The sequence below is a fragment of the Solanum lycopersicum genome, chromosome 11, assembly GCF_036512215.1.
Source record: "Solanum lycopersicum chromosome 11, SLM_r2.1".
NCBI lineage: Eukaryota > Viridiplantae > Streptophyta > Magnoliopsida > Solanales > Solanaceae > Solanum > Solanum lycopersicum.
The window spans coordinates 43925912-43942640 of NC_090810.1; positions in this window are offsets into that span (position 1 = coordinate 43925912).

Genomic DNA, 16729 nt, shown 5'->3' on the forward strand with positions numbered 1-16729 from the left:
TGTTATACTGATAAATCTGAACCAGTATCTTGTAGCCACTTTTAGTTCCTTCTTCTCAATCGGAACATTTTTCAGCCAGTCATTCCAAAATATCATCGTTTGAAACTAATAGAGCTATCCACTTTTTCATCTCATCCAATTTTTCATTCTTAATTAGGCTTTGATATCTATCATGAGTATGGGTGGATAAACCCAGTACTGGAGTGATGGCCCCACTATCGCAAGCTACCTTTCTTTCTCTGACTACCACGTAACCCACTGGTCAGAAGATGGCACCATACTCTTTCTCTGAGGTATCATTGCACTATATGCATCATAGAATTCCCTGACCAGCTCGAGATGTATGGGGGACGGGGCCTTGTGAAGATTTGGAATTTATGATATTTCAGGCATTCCATCACTTCCGGATATCTATAAATGACCCCATTTATCGAAAACAACTTTTCCTCAATAATCGTCCTCAGCCCCTCAGACATTGATCGATTTGTTGACTTACGTTCGAAGGCCTTGTACTAGTGGTGCCAACACCATTGCTTGCTCAGCATTTGGAGGGGTCAATAATGCATATTGAGGGTTTTTGATCTGAGACAAAATGTGTTGCCTTTTAGTCCTTCGCTCTATCCTATGTGCCTCTGCGCGTTCCTCATTCTCAGAATCTGTGTTATAATTAATGGCGTCAAAAGCGTAGGGTCCCGTATTGTCAGAGCTTGCATATGGTAATTCGAGAGCTTTGCCCTTTCCTTTGCCTTTTGAATGTCCGGTGACTTTTCCCCTTTATAGGGGTGCATTATCATTCAATACGATCCCCTTTTCCTTTCCTCAGGTTGGTTGGTTTTTCATACCTGCAAAATGGTAGAGAGAATAGTTAATGATTATATTAAAACACCGAATCGTAGATAGGCTCGCCGATATAATCTGCAAATTGCCAAACCTCTTTGGTGAGAAAGGTCGGCCTCACCTGAAGGTTTGACTTAAGATTTATGCAAATCGGTGGTGACATGACCCAGTGAATTGTCGATCATTTTTGGCGATCATGTATCTGTTTGCCGAAATTCAGAGAACAAAGGGAGTTAAATAGGGGATGAAAATGGGTGATTAAATTTACTATTAGTGTGTCCCCGTTATTTTTTGGCAATCATAATTATGTACGCCAATTGTTACGAAACCCACAACACTAAAGATATGGAATTAAAGGCGATATAGGGTTAATAGGCGAACAGCTGAGTGGAATGAGGCAACACATGCTCTAAGAGTGTCTCAATCAGGTGGATGGATCTCTAATGTGAGTCAACCATCTATTTTAATACCTCGACATTCTCCTTCATCTATTCGATGGTTCTATACTGCATGTAGAGCTTTCAGAGAATAATCATCAACATATTTCAACACGTTTAATTTCATTGTCTGTAAACTATGTTCTCTCGTACGGGTATGTACATCTCCTTGTTGATGCAACTGATTTCCAGTTCCGCCACCTTCGTGGCTAAGTTTTTAAGTTGAGTGGCTAGTGCGGCTATGTAGAAGTCCTGCTCAACTTCTCGGTTTAGCTAAAACGAAATTCGCTTGCTTGTTTCAGCCATTGTTTACTTAAACTAATCTACTAAAGGGTAACAAAACTAAAAAATGAAGTTAGTAAAAACTACAACTAAAAAGGAACAAAAACTCTTTTTAACTACATTTCTACTTGACACCACTCCTCGGCAGTGGCACCGTTTTGATGCTTATCATGACCAATCACACTAACCTACAGTTTGAGTGTCTACGATCATCGATTATATAGTAACTCAACCTAGGGTAGGGGTTGTGTCCGAAGGGAGTGGTAGTGAAAAGACTACGACTAATTAGAATTTCATTCTAATTATTCTTAGATATAGAGATTTATGAATAAAAACATATTAAATCAAAGGGGTGACATGAAGGTGTCAAATATTAAAAGGGGTTTTTTCCATAAGTAAAGTAAAAAGGATAAAAATGCAAAAGGGAATCAAGTATGGGGAAAAGTTCTTAGGTTATGACCGCAATACAAGTTAAGATAAGTAGTTGGGTACATGCTTTTAATAGGAAATTTGCACGATAATAGTGACTAGGCTAAGCTTTAGATGTAAATAAGTTCCCTCAAGGGCAACTTACCCCGTTTTAAATGGATTCCTCTCGGACACCCTTTGCCGCATAAAGGCCAGTCTACGCCTTACCCCACTCACTCTCTTGAAGTACGTGTTAGGATATGAGATTAGGGTTCAGCCTCTCAGGCTGAACCTCATGTCGACCCAGGGGAGGATCTAGGATTTGGAGGTTAGGGGTGCCACAACGTTCAAGTAAGATAAAAGGATCGATTGCTTTAAGTTTGGGTTGCAATTCAGGTTATCAATTTTTTTTTAAAACAAATCGATCAAATATGCATGTAGTAATATTTTCTTTTGGATATTATGTAAGTAGCGATAACTAAACAATTCAATTTTTATTTCCTTTTTGGAATTAGATGTCTTATTCGTTGAAACATTCAGGAAAAAAATTCACATTAAAATTTGAGCTTGTATAAACCATCTTATAGTATTAAGATAATATATTCATCTTCGATTGACTTTATGTGTTGTTGGACATATATAATTGAGAAAGAAATTAAATTGTAGTTTCAGCCTAGTCATCTTACATATGAAAAACGTCGATTAAGATCGAAAGCACCTTTAAATTAATTTTGTTTTGAAACTTATGTTATTTTAGAACTACTATTTAAATATATTTTTAATAATACTTATTTGACGCTCATAATTCAGTACTCACTAATTGATAAAAAAAATAAACATGTTATACTCATATCAAGATATTAATAATTAGTGCAAGAGAAGGTTAAAAAAACACAAATTAATTATGAAAAGGGGTCAACTTGAATTAATAAAGAATAGTACTCATAAATAAGAATGAATGTAGAAAAAAAAAGAAAAGGAAAGAAAAAAATGGGTTAATTTCAAATTAATAAAAAATTGTAATAAATAAACAAAATAAATGGAGAAAAAGAAAAGAAAAGAAAAAAAGGAGCAAGCAAAAAATAAAGTGTTGTTGGCCAGGTTCTAACTTGCGTTAGCTAGGTGGAAGATCCTCTCCTTCGCCAATTGAGCTCTTCTGTAGTACGGTTACTGGGTGACAAAACTAATACATATTTAATTAATAAACATATATGAATATAGATTCAACATTTTTTCCGAGATCAATGGGTGCCGTGGCACCCCCACTTTGCCACGTAGATCCGCCCCTATGTTGACCCACTCCTTAGGCCATCAGTCTACCGGTGGTTTCACAACCTTGCTCTCGGGCAAGTCGAAAACACATGGGTGGTTCTGTATTTGTCAATACAAATCCATTAAATTAAACCATAACCACTAGGTGAAATCACAGTTAAAATACATCAAACCTATCTTCAATCAAGACCCAACAATATATCAACACTTATTTGCTAAATCACACCCTAAGAATGGAGATTTTAAGCCACACATCAAATAATAACAAATTACACCTAAAATGATTGTGAAATCAAGTGGATATAATAAATTAAACCTTGATTTAAGCAAAGGAATAAGAATATAGAAGACCCACTTCCAACTTAGGGAAGATGAATTGCTTTCTTCAAGTCTCCCACAAAAGCCTGTCTAAACATGAGAGGAAAATACAAAAAGTAATATTCTAAGAGTGAAAATTAACAATAATGTTTGTATACTCTAAAAATAACACATATAACTATTATTTATAGCTTTCAGATTAATTTTTGTGGTGGACCATTCAGCGAGATTAGTCGCAATCGCTGAGCGACTCGGCGAATCACCCTTCTTTTAGTTCATTGCCTTTTGTGCTTTGCTTTCAACAAATTTGTTTTCTTAATCATTGGGCGGTATATATTTGCTTTGTAGAACTGATCGGCGATATGCCAACTGCTCTTTTCATCGCCTTTTGATCTTCTTCCTTTAAAGCTTCGTCGTACTAGTACAAAGGGCAAAGTTCGTTCTTTCGGCGACTCGCCAAGTTCGATCAGCAAAGGTCATGCTTCAACTTTTACGTTCTTTTCATTCTTTTTTGTTTCTTTTTGCACCTAAGTGGCCGTGCTTCCACTAAAACTTCAAATACATTAAATTTAAGAGTTTTTAATCATATATTAAGATAAAATGAGAATTTGAGAAAACTATTTATATTAAAATCTATCCCTAAATGAGTCCAATTTATGGACTTATCACGGGTCAATTCGAGAGTTTCTTGATTTAAATCCTCATATGTTTATGGGGGCTAGTAAAGCCAAAAACCCCTTATTGTTTTTGGATTGAATTCGGAATGCCTTAGATGCACTTGAATGTTGTAGTACGAGGTTGGTTGAGTTGGTTTCCTACTATTTTCAAGATATTGCTGAAGAATGGCTTAAATCTTTTAAGATAAGGCGACCAAATAATTTTTATCCCTTGGTGTGGAAAAAGTTTTCTAATGCATTTACTAATCAATTCTTCCCATGAGTATGAGGGATGCTTTGTCAATAGAGTTTGAATTGAGACAAACCTCACATATATTCGTAAATTATTATGACATTCAGCTCACCCATTTGTCCCAACACACGTTATATAAGATGAATGATTCTATACTGGCTAAGAGATCATACGAGGTCTGATTGATCCATTATTCAAACAACTTGCCTCACATTTGGCAAAGGCAGACATAAAGTGCCACAATAGATGTTGCAAAAGAATTAGAGTCTAGATGGAGAGATGAAAGAGTAGTTAAAGTACAAAATAAAATAACAAGGACCACAAGGTTCTTTGAAGGGGATATGGGTACAAGAATAGAAGCCATAGAAGCCCCGTAGAATCTGTAGGTGCTTCTATCATCCAGTCATCCTACAATGCTTCCACCTTAAAACAAAGGCATAGAAGCCCCGTAGCATCTATTGGACAAACTAATAGCACTACAACTATATGCCCTAGTTGTTACAAGGCTCATTTAGGCCAGTGTTGGAGAGATATTGGACATTACAAGAGGGATTGTCCACGTTATTCTAGAGGAATCAATATCAATGAATAGTGCATCAATAATTTTTTGTCAATTATACGAATAAGTATGATTTTTTGAAGCCTGTAGAGACATAGAGAAAAAAAAATACTAAAGAGAGAGGATTAGGAGTGGTTGGAAGAAGTCAATCCTTGTTTGCTATTTCTAGGCTAGATGTTGAGGCATCAAATGTTGTCATTGCAGGTAAACTTTCAGTATGTTCATCGGATGTTATTTCTTAGTTGATCCTGGATTAACCCATTCGTATATCTCCTCATATTTTGCAATGATGTTTGATAGGTTGCCTAAATTGTTGAACGATCCCTTTTTAGTTGCTACGCCGGTTGGAGAATCTTCACTCGTCAAGCGAGTGTATCATTCTTATCAACTTACACTTCAATGGAAAGGCACATTAGTAGATTTACTTGAGCTTTGTATGGTGGATTTTTGATCTAATCATGGGCATGAACTGGTTATCATCATGCCACACACTTATGGATTGCCATTCTAAAATAGGTTACTTCAACATAACGGGTGATCCTAGTTTCATGTTACAAGGCGACCAAGAGAATGCTAAGCAAAAGTTTTAAAGGCTTTTTGGCATTTTTTAAAAATACGGAGATTGTGGTGGATTACCTTCGGTTAGAGAAATTGATTTAGTACCTGGAATGCAACCAATATCGATACCTCCATATCGAATGTCATTGAAGTAGCTGAAAGAATTAAACGAACAATTGCAACACATATTAAACAAACGGTTCATTAGACCAAAAACTTCTCCATGGGGTGCACCAATCTTATTCGTAAAGAATAAAGATGGATCCATGAGATTAGATTATTGACAATTAAATAATGTCATAGTGCTCAATAAGTACCCTTACATCGGATTGATGAACTATTTGACCAACTTCACGGTGCAAAGAAATTTTCTAAATACCATCAACTATATATATGGGAGAGGACACACTTAAGACTTCCTTTTAGACCAGGTAAGTGCAGTACGAGTTTCTAGTAATGCGTTTTGGTCTAACAAATGCACCTGCACCATTTGAGGACATGATGAATAGCTTGTTCAAGCTCTATTTAGATAGATTTGTGATTGTGTTTATCGATTGTATCCTTGTGTATTCAAGGACATATGAATATCATGAAAAACACTTGGGCATGGTATTGCTGGCACTTTCGAAACACAAGTTATATTTTAAGTTCTCCAAGTGCGAATTTTGGTTGAGCCAATTCTCCTTCCTAGGTCATGTAGTATATGAAGAAAGATCTTAGTTCACTCTAAGAAAGTGAAAGAAGTAAAGAAATAGCCAAGACCAACCACCGTGGGAGAGATACGAAACTTTTTGGGCCTTGCAAGGTATTATAGGCGTTTTGTGAAGGATTTGTCCAAGATAGTTGCACCTTTGACAAATCTAACAAAAAATAAATTGAAATTCCAGTGATCTGAGGCTTGGGAATAGAGTTTTCAAAAGTTATGGAACGTTTGACAACTATCCCACTAATAGTACTTCCATCGAGAACCGGAAAATATGAAGTTTATTGTGATGCCTCTTGGGTGGGATTTGATGTGCTTATGCAAAATAGACGAGTCATAGTTTATGCTTCGAAGAAATTGAAAAATCACGAGAAAAATTATCCAATACATGACCTAGAAATGGTTGTATTTGTCTTTTCTTTGAAGATTATGCAACATTATCTATATGGAGAGAAATGCGAGATATATACTGATCACAATAGCCTCCATTATATATTTCAACAAAAAGATTTTGCCCTTCGACAACAAAGATGGGTGGAGTTATTGATTAATGTGCAATTTTGTAACATCCGAAAATGTAATTGTTGATGTGCTGATACAAAAGTCAACGGGGATTTGGCCCACCTTACCTTAACAAGGAGACCACTTGCAAAAGAACTTCACAAATTTAAAGAAAAATGAGCACCTTCACTTTAAGGAATTTCCACGACCCAGGGGTATCCCTAGATGTAACATGGAGTATAAAATTCTAAGCAATCCATACAAGTCAATTATTTCTCATAAAATAAGTAAAATAACAATAACAGTAAAACACATTTAAGTCTAACAACTTTTTCATAAAATAAAGCGGAAGTCTAGACACTTTGTCTCATCATAGACATCTATTACAATAACAAATGAAATTGATCTTAGACCATACAACAGTTCAAAAGGGAAACTTCATGAAAGAAACTAAATATTGAAAATCCATCCTCAAAACATGAGGACTCACCAAGCTAAATGAATAATCAAATCCAAGCTCTAGCCACAAAATTGACCACCTTGAATATCGAACCCAACATTTAAAAAAATGTAGTCAAAATGTACAGTTCATTTCATAACATGCATTTTACCAAGTTAAAACATTACATGAGAGAGTTGGAAAACATATTTCATAATATCACCTTCAATTCAAGCTAGCATCATCTTTAAAGCCATTGAACATTACTAGATTTTTTTTTAATCAAGTCTTAGTTCATTATTAATCTTGTTGCGGAAATAAGCCTTAACCGGCATTGAGACCATGTGATCTATCACATGATTTCCCGGTGTCTCCCACACCGAAAAGGGTTACTCTACTTGCATAAGGTAGAAACGGTAAATCTTAGCTTAGGTGTATCCACTAGCTAATCAACCTCTGGGAACATAGTTATGGAATAAAAAGATTGCTATTAGAAATTTGGACTCTACTATGTAAAAGGTTTCAATCTCATGAGATATACTTGGCAAACCCGGACTCTACTAGCCTAAAAGGTTCCCATTTGGAAGCTGAACTCTACTACATAAAAGCGTCCATCTCATATTCAATATCCAATCGTTGCTAAGCATAAATTACACAAGATAGTTATTAGGTCTTGACTTAACTTTTCTTAAAATAACTTCTTAGACCACATGAGCAACCATCACCATCCATGATATATTTATAATGGCTCTTTAGACCTTGATTCAATTAGGTGTGAAAGCCTTTTAATCTAGGAATCCTTGCAATCTTAGAATTTCCTTTCACAATTCAACAACAATAACAACATTCATCATTTACTATGAAATCATCCTCAAAACAAATGCATAAATATCATAGAAAATACATAATCTCATTCTTTACATTCTTGAGGTTCAAATCCTATTTTCATCCACCACATCTTGAATTCAAACATTAGATATGGATTTCATCATAATTCATGTGATTCTATCTCCTCATGTATTACTTTATAAAATTTGTCTTTTATCAACAAAGACCACATCATATCATTAACTTTGAGAATTATGGAAATTACATGGGTTCATGGGAAAATATCATAAAAAATCACAGGAAATAATAGATTTATGCTTAATATAAATCAATTCAATCAATTAAATCAAGTTTGAAAGGAACCCATGACTTTTGAATCAAACCCTAACAATCAGGGATTTATATCTTTTTGAAATATGAGATTTTGAAGTAAATCCATGAATGAAATGTCTGTGGATGAAAGCTATTGTACCTTACTATCAAATCCCAAAGAGATTGATGTATGAATGCTTTTTCTTGAAACGCTAGCTTGAATCTCCTTCTTCAAGTTTTCTTAAGAGAATTATTTCAGAGGATGAACTTATGGGATTTCTTTTGGGTTTTGGAAAATATGGCTTAATTGGGTGAGTTATAGAATTAAAATTACTTATATAGTGAACCTAGAATTAGACTAAATGACTTAGATTTGGTTCGATTAAAACTGGTAAAGGCCAATTAGCCCTCAACTTATAGTGCACTACCCAAGAGAGGTCCCACGAGCCGTGGTCTTCACTACGAGTCGTGGTCCCCCCCGTGGACCACGGGACAGTAGCTAGGAAGCCCCTCCCAAAGCCCCTAGACACTAAGGCACCTTCACGGAGGGCTCCAATAGCTGTGGTCCCTCTCGTAAATACAAAATAGTAGCTAAGCGACCTTCTCTTTAACCCCTAAATCTAACTCCATCCACGAGCCTTCGCACGATCCTTGGTCTTCACCAAAGTGGCTTGGGAAGATGGGGTTGTTTTGGGCAGTTTTGGAGAGTCTACTGACTAGTCCACCATGTTCCACACGAATTCTCTGGTCCTCACCACGAGTGCTGGTGGTAGGCGTGGTAGGTGGGACAATATCTACCCTAAGGAAGGATGCCCTAGCTCACTCCCTTGGCCCTTGCCCTTTTTACTTGACTCTTACCCTCACCTTAGCTCTAAATTAGCCTACTAGATTTTGATGCCTTACAATATCTTCACCTTGGGAACATTCATCCTCGAATGACGTTCTAAACCCTTTTCGAAGGCATCACAATTAAGTAAGAACTACATTTAACAACCCATTATGCATGAAATTTCAATATTTCTCATGGTCAAGGAGGAACTACCTTCTCCGAGCTAAAAAAATGCTCAACACAATGTCATGGAGCCTATATGCAATTTTCTCTAAAAATCATATCAAAAGCATGTTCATCAATTCATCTCATTAAGTCAGTAGGTAGCTCATACTTAATGCACAATAACATGAGGAAAATCAATCATATAAACTAATTTTTTTGTTTAAACGTACGTTGCTCATGAACATGCATCACATAAGGAAATCATTCAAACATGTAAAAACACATGACTTACAATACAAGGACAAATCAAGAGGAACTAATTACGTCAAGCTAGGATAGGAGTAGAAGGAAAAATATGAGGATAACTAGACAACATATCGACCTCGGCCTCCCAAGTAGCACCCTCAACTAGTATAGTCCTCCACAAGACCTTCACAAAATCTATCTCGATGTTCCTCAATGGAAAAACTAGATGCACCGATGTCAAATCACTTTGCAAATCTAACTCATAGGCAACCTTACCAATACAACTAATGATTTTGTATGGTCCAACATACCAGGGACTAATCTTACCCTTCTTAATCATTATCACACCCTTCATGGGTGAGATTTTCAAATAAACCCAATCGTTAACAACAAACTCTAGATCCCTTATCCTTACATCAACATTAGACTTTTGCTAACTTTGAGTCATTTTCAATCTCTCTCTAATGAGTCGAACTTTCTCAATGGACTCATAAACTAATTTGGTACCTAATAGGGAAACTTAACCCACCTTAAACCAACCAACATGAGTTCTAAATATTCTACCATACAAGGCCTCAAATGGATCCATACCAATACTCGAATGATAACTATTATTTGAGAAAACTCTATCAATGGCAAATGGTCATCATAATAACCCTTAAAATCAATCACGCAATCCCTTAACATATCTTCCAAAGTTTGGATGGTACCCTCTGCTTTCTCGTCAATTTGAGGACAAAAAGTCGTGTTAAGATTAACCTTAGTGCCAAGACCCTTTTGGAACTACTTCCAAAAGTGACAAGTGAATTGAGCACCACAACAGAAATAATGGATAAAGACAGTCCATGCAACTTTACAATTTCTCTTATGTAAAATTTACCATAATCTTCCATCAAATAGAAAACCTTAACAGGAATAAAGTGAGCCAATTTTTTCATCTGATATACAATAAACAAGATAGAGTCATGTTGTCTCCGGGTGCGAGGCAAACCCATAATAAAGTCCATGTTCACCTCTTCCCACTTCAAAGTAGGAATACCAATTTCTTGGGATAAACCTCCAGCTCTTTGATGCTCAACTTTAACTTTTTAGAAATTAGGACATTTAGACACAAATCCCACAATATTTATATTCATCTCATTCCACTAATACACCTCCTCAATTAATGGTACATCTTGGTGGCTCCCAGGTGAATGGAATATCGAGAACTATGAGCTTCTGATAAAATCTACTCTGTCAAGTCAACAACATTAGGAACACATAAATGACCTTGGTATCTAAGTACATCATCTCCCCATTAGGAGAAAGCCTCAACAAATTTCTTAAGCACTGCCTCTTATAACTGAACCATTATAGGATCAAGAACTTTCTTATATTTCACATCTACCACAAAAGATGATTCGGAACCATTGTGAACCATAATGCCTTCCTTGGTGGAGTCAACTAATTGACACCTAGTCGGGCCAACTTTTGAAAACTCAAACCAAATCCTTCTTTTCATCCTTAATATGAGAAACACTACCCATAGACAATCGACTAAGAGCATCCTCTACCATATTTGCCTTACCAGGGTGATAAAGAACACTCATCTGATAATCCTTCAACAATTCAAGCCACCTCCTTTGGTGAAGATTCAAATCATTTTGACTGCAAACTCTTGTGATCTGTAAGCACATCAAAATGAACCTTATATTAATAATGCTTCAAATCTTTAAGGTAAAGACAACCACCGCTAACTCAAGGTCACGTGTAGGATAATTCTTCTCATGGACTTTAAGTTGAATTGAAGCAAAGGCAATCCCTTCACCACTTTTCATAAGCACACATTCCAACCCCACTCTATAGGAATCACAACTCACCACAAAAACATCCGCACCTTCTTGTAAACTCAACCTCAAAGCAGAAGTAAGTCTATCTTTCAACTCTTGGAAGCTTTTCTGACAAGCTTCCGGCCAAATGAACTTAGCCTTATTTTGAGTCAAAACCATCAATGGAGGGTCAATGGAAGAGAACTATCAATAAATCTTCAGTAATAATTGGCCAAACCCAAAAAACTTCTATTGTCTTAAGGTGATAGAAGTCTATGCCAACTCTTGGTCTTTTTAGAATCTACCTCAATACCCTTACTTGATACGACATGACCAAGGAAACCTACAGACCTTAATATAAATTCACACTTGCCAAATTTTGAAAAAAATTGATAGGCCTTAAGAACTTGAAATAAAATCCTCAAATGATCAACATGCTCATTCTCACTCCTTGAATAGATCAAAATATCATTAATGAACACAATCACAAATGTGTCAAGGTATTGTCTAAACACCATATTCATCAAATTCATAAACGCCATCAGAGCATTAGTCAACCCAAATAACATCAGCAAGAATTCATAATGATCATATTGTGTTTTAAAAGTACTACTTTAGAATATCAACACCCGTCATACTCAATTGGTGATAACCCTACCTAAGGTCAATTTTAGAGAAGTAACTTGCCCCATATAGTTGGTCAAACAAATCATCTATCTTTGGAAGAGGATACTTATTCTTAATGCTCACTATGTTCAACTAGAGATAATTAATACAAATATGGGAGACCCAACTTTCTCTCTAACGAACAAAATTAGAGCACCTCTTGGAGAGATACTCGATATGATGAAGACCTTATCCAACAAGTCCTTAAACTCTTTTAACTCAACCAGGGCCATTCTATAAGGAGGTATAGAAATGGGCTGCGCATCTGGGAAAAGGTCAATACCAAAGTTTATTTCCCGTTGAGGCGGAATCCTTGTAGATCATTTGCGAACACTTCCAAAACTCATTGACAATGGGGATCGACTTAAGAGTAGGTTTTCAAAACCTACATCACTCACACTAACAAGATGGCAAATACATCCCTTAGAGATCATTTTTCAAGATTTACTACATGAGACGAAATGACCCTTAGGCATTGAATTTCCTGCCTTCCACTCAAGGAAAGGATCATTCAGGAACTGAAAGTTGGCCACATGAGTTGTACAACCAATAGAAGCATAACAATAGTGCAACCAATCTATACCAAGAATCACATTAAAATACAACAAATCAGGCTCTACCAAATCAACAAGAGTAACTCTATGGGGTAGGGAAATAATACATCTATTATCGACCTTCTTAGACACCATATAATCACCAATCAGAGTAGAGACAAAAAAAGGTTCTAACAATACATCAGGGAGAACATCAAATCTCATTGCCACATATGACGTTACAATGGAAAAAGTAGCACCGGTATCAATCAAGGCATACACATCTATATGTAATACTTTTAACATACTGGTGACCATGTCCTGAGAACTCTCTTGTTCACCTCAATTTTGGAGAGCTTAGAAGCGGTTTTACTTAGAAGCATTGAAATTTGAACCAATAGGAGGAGCTGGATTTCCCTCTCTTCTTTAACCTTAAGCATCGGGTAATCCCTCATTTTGTGACCAATCTTTCCACAAACATAACAATTATTCATGTCGGATAGTCACTTTCCATCTTGTTTCCTTCCACTCCTAATGCAATTAGTCATAGGCTATGAAGATCCACCAGCATTCCCTCATTGAGTCTTAAGGTCAGACACCCTATCTTTGTTGAACTTAGGGGGAGCATTGGAGGAACCTTGACCGGAAAACCTTAATTGAAATGTAGGTCGACCTTATCCATCAAACCTTGTATTAGAGAAATATCCATCATTGATCCTAGACCTTTTTGCCTCCTTTGAATTTTTCTTGTGTTTCTCCTTATCAATTTATTGTGCATGGAACATAAAACGAGAGATGTCCATGTCATTAATTAACATAGGGTGTGGCACTTTGTATCCACCATTTTGGCCACACCCTTCATAAACTTACTCATCCTATCCCTTGAGTATGCATCCATTTTTGGAGCATTTTTGGACGATTGGGTGAACTTTATAACATACTCCCTCATACTCATACTCCCTCATTTCACCTTTACTTCCCTCATTTCAAGGGGAAAGAACCTATATATAAAGAAAAGAAGATTTAAACATTTCTCACTCTATTGGACCCTCTCCCACCGGCCTCCCTTCCTTACATTGGTTATACCACACTTGACCAACATCTTTCAATTTTATAGCAAGTACCTTGTAGACCACATAAATAAACTCTGGAATATCTCCCTCAACTTTGGAGCCATAAAATTCCAGAGGGTTCATCCTTGAAAAGTACCTCACTCTTGAATACGCGGTACCCATATTTCGGTTCATGGGAGTTACAATCTCTCTATTGACTTAAGCTGTCATGGCTTGAGCCAACAATTTAAAAACAACCTAAAACTCCGTTGTTGTTACTTTCTTATCCAAAAGATGAGCTAGAGCTTGGAGGGCTTTAGTATCTTGAGGAGGAGCTCCTTGATTCACATTATCTTCCTCATTCCTTATAGTGAAAGCCCTTCGAGTAGTCATATCATGTATACAATTGTGCAACGATTAAGAGAGAGACCTTATAGAGTTAAACTCTATTGCACGACTTAAGAGTAATGAAATAAGTGGGATTTCCTAAACATATTGTAGATTCTCATTCATAAATGTGGAGCGATTAACACTCATGAACAAGACTCTACTAGTTGTGACTAATGAGACATCATCCTAGGACCATTCTAAACCTTGTGGTCTGATTACCAAGTTTGTCACGATCCAGTGGTATGCCTAGATGTAACATGGTGTATAGAACCCCGAAGGACTCCATAAAAGCCACTTATCCCTCAAAACATAAGAAAAAGAATAATAAAAGTAAGACACATTCCAAGTCTAAAGAGTTTTTTCATAAAAGAGAGCGGAAGTCTATATACTTTGTCTCATCATAGCCATCTATTATAATACCGAATGAAATATGGCCTTACCCATACAATATCTAGAGAAGGGAAAGTACATGAAAGAAAGTAAACATAGAATATCCTTCCTTGAACCACGAGGACTCACCAAGCTCAGGAAATAATCAAATCCAAGATCTGCCACAAAATTGACTACCTCGAATATCGGACCCTACATTTGGGAAAAATGTAGGCAAGAGTATGCATTAGCAAAAAATGCACTAAAAATAATAACTATACATGAGCAATTAAAACATGCTTAAAGGGACATTTTATTTCATAACATGTAATCACCAAATTAAAACATCATATGATAAAGTCAAAAAACATAAATCATAATATCATCTTCAATGAAAATTAGCATCATCTTTAAAGCCTTTGAACACTACGAGATTCTTTTTTTAAGAAAGTCTTAATTGATTATTAATAATGTTGTGTAAATATGACTTAACTGACATTGAGACCATGTGAGCTATCACATGATCCCCTGGTGTCTCCTACACCAAAAAGGTTGCTATACTTACCTAAGGTAGAACCGGTATATCTTAGCTTATGTGGATGCACTAGCTTATCAACCTATGTGGTAATATAGTTATGGGATAAGGGTATTTTTACTAGAAGACCGGACTCCACTAAATAAAAGGTTTCAATCTCATGAGATATACTTGGGAAACCCAGACTCTAGTAGTGTAAAAGGTTCACATTTGGAAGGAAATACGTAAAATCCTCCATCTCATATTCAATATCCACTCGTTGTTAAGCATAAATTTTACAAGATAGGTATTAATTCTTGACTTAACTTTCTTAAAATAGGTTTTTAGACCATGTGGGCAACTATCACCATGCATAATCTATTTATAATGGATCTTTAGCCATTGATTCAATTAGATGAGAAAGCCTTTTGTCCTAGGAATCCTTGATATGTGAGAATGTCCTTTCACAATTCAACAACAACAACATTAGTACTTTACTCAAAAAGTATCCTCGAAAGAATTACATAGATTTCATAAAAAAATCTCATACTTCACCTCCTTGAGGTTTAAAACCTACTTTCATCCACTACATCTAGAATTCAAGCACTAGATATGGATTTAATCATAATTCATATGATTTTATCACTTTATACATTTATTCATAAATTCCTCTTTCATCAACAAAGACCCATATCATATCATCAACTTTAAGAAATGTGGGAATTACATGGGTTCAGGGGCAAACATTATAAAAATCATAGGAAATAATCAATTTATACTTAATATAACTCAACTCAATCAATTAAATCAAGTTTTAAAGGAACTCATGACTTTTGAATTAAACCATAACAATTGAGGATTTCTATCTTTTTGAAATTGATGATTTTTAAGGAACTCCATGGATAAAAGATATCGTACCTTACTATCGAAATCCATAGAAATTGATGTATTAAATCTTGTTCTTGAAACTCTAGGTTGAATCCCCTTCTTCTTTTTTATCTTATTGTACTTTAAGTTTTCTAGAATGAAATATTTGAGAGGATGAACTTTGAGGATTTATTTTGGGTTTTGGAAGATATGGCTTAATTGAGTGAGTTGTAGAGTTATAATGACTTATTTTAGTGGTCCTAGACTTAGACAAAACCCCAGCATTAGTTGGATCAAAACTGGAAAACACTAATTAGCCCAAAACTTATAGTGCACTACCCAAGGACCACTTAATGTACCATGAGCTGTGGTCTTAACCACGATACATGGTACCCTCTTTGGACCATGGGACAGTAGCTAGGCAGCCCCATCTCAAAGACCCTAAACTCTGAGACATATTGATGAAGGGATTTATGAGTCTTGGTGTTAACCACGAGCCGTGGTTCCTCTCGTGTCTACAAAAGAGTGGCTAAGATACTTTCTCCTAACCCATAAAAGTAACCCTCCATGAGCCTTCCCATGAGCCTTGATATTCAGTTCTAGCCGTGGAGTGGCTCATGTAGATGGGGGTTTTTAGCAGCTTTGGAGAGGCTATTACCTACCCACGACGACCCACACTAAGGGTTGTGGTCATCATTATGAGCCGTGGTGGTGAGAATGGTAGGCGGAGTAGTGTCTACGCCAAGGTTAGCTACCCTAGCCTACTCCCTTGGCCCTTGACCTTTTGCCTTGACTCTTACTCTCATACTTATCTCTATATTAGACTACTAATTCTGAGGCATTATAAGCATGCCAATTTATTAAGGTGTGTGTTCAAGAGAATAAATCATTAATGGAGGATATAAAGCAAAACCAATACCAAGACAT